Genomic DNA, 2,158 nt, shown 5'->3' with positions numbered 1-2,158 from the left:
ATTTATAATATGGATGTAATTGATTCTCAGCGACACGAAAGCAAGAGCCAGTAAAACATATTTCAGCATTACCTTATTCTATCAGAATGATTATAATAGGTCCATCTGGGTCCGGTAAAACGCAATGACTGCTTAATCTTATAATGAGATGGTTAAAGTGGGACAAGTTGTATTTAGTTGCACCATTAGTCGATGATAAGAGATGTTATGATGTACTTAAAGATTTTAATGAAAATGCAAAATTGTTAAATGAAGATGGTGACGACATTATCAATTTTATAACCGATATTGATGAAGCGCTGAGTGTTGACAATTGATGAATTAGATTGATTTGATAATAATCTCGTAGTATACGGTGATGTGATGCTGGATAAACAATCAAGTCCAGCTAGAATATTTTCCAGAGGCAGACATAAAAATACGGATAAAATTTATGTCACTCAACGATATACACAAATACCTAAAGTGATCAGAGATAAATGTAACATTTTAGTTGTATTTAACGGAGTTGATACACATACTCTGAGAAATATTCATCAGTGCAGACTATGTACACACACACACACACACACACGGCATGAATGTCTTTCGTATCGTCAATCTGTGACATAAACACGATCAATACATGAAAGGTGCGTGATTATTGGAATTTAAGCCGATACATTATACTGACTCAAAAGCACACACTAAATATGTCTGTATTTATCGCTAAAAGTAGGCACAAAATCTTAATATATATTATGGTATATTAGGATATAGATGGTGTATACATACATACATACATCCATACATCCATTCATACATACATACATACATACATACATGCATTCTCTAACGCATGATCGGTACCATGTACTGTATTCTCAAATAACGCTAAATACAATGGTTATGAAAGCAAAATGTGTTAACGCATACATGTACAGTATTAATTTATGTGTGCTTTTGGTGTTCATCAATTAATAACTTGTGGTCCCTATGGTCACTGAGATTTTCTCCTGTCGCTGATTCGCAAACATTTTTAGAGATTACTTTCTTCGAATCTTTTGCACTGCATCATAACACAACGGAAGCCAATCTGTTTAAACAGGTGAATTATCTCATCTTCAAACTGTGCAATTGATTCATCTAAATTGATTTAGATAATCTTAAACTGAAACTTCAAAATCACTATGACGATAAAATAATCAATTTGTCAGGAATGATTCATTGACAGGCATCATATATATGTGTGTGTGTGTGTGTGTGTGTGTGTGTGCGTGTGTGTGTGTGTTTAGCAATAGCTCCAAAACGACAAGCTCAATATTCTAACAGCAGTAGGCCACATCCAAGCCAGTAAACTGAGCGTTAGATACTAGTTGTACGTCTTTAAAAATTCTTAGAGCTGCACGAGTACTATTGTGAAACAGCCTTTTATTGTCACACTTACAGCAGCAGTTCTGATAGGTCATAGGCAACTGTAAGATTCCTTCATATTTGACCAGTTACACATTTCAATGTACAATTAAACAGAAGGTTAAAATTGTTAATAATGCTTTACAACAAGTAATCTATAATCTGAGGCAAATATGTCATAAATGCCTGACTAAATTAGAAAGGAAAATATTTTTGATATCCGAGATGAGTTATGTGAGGAAAAAAATCTCTTTAGATCGTCAATGTTTAACAGCGACCAGGAAAACCTAGCATCTACCTTAGAAGAGAGCACACCTTTTCATGATAACATTGCTCAAGTAAACGCTTCATAAATCTAATGATTCCTATGTCAAATTATTCAGCGATTTCAGATATAAATCTATTTTCTGAGCATATTTTTCAAATAGAACCAATATTAATATTTGACATATACAGATTCCCAGTCGTGGCTATCATATCGTAAATAGCAAACTATTAATATTCTAAGCAGGATAGATAGAAACGTCAAAAGTGTAAAGCTCCAAAAATTGCATTCCATAAATGGGTATCTACTTCATTACCAAACAAATCCTACCCAGGCCGACCCCATTATCTGTTCTATCATTGCATTTCAAAATACAAGAATGCTTCATGACCAAAACATTCGGTAAATTAGAAAATATTGAAACATTATGTAAAATAAAGGTAAGACATAATCCACGAAACTTTCATTTAAATAAGGCTTCTATTCTTCACACACAGGCGC

Source organism: Sinohyriopsis cumingii, chromosome 12 (assembly GCF_028554795.1).
Source record: "Sinohyriopsis cumingii isolate HCF-2022 chromosome 12, ASM2855479v2, whole genome shotgun sequence".
Lineage (NCBI taxonomy): Eukaryota > Metazoa > Mollusca > Bivalvia > Unionida > Unionidae > Sinohyriopsis > Sinohyriopsis cumingii.
Note: the sequence above shows the minus strand (reverse complement) of the source record.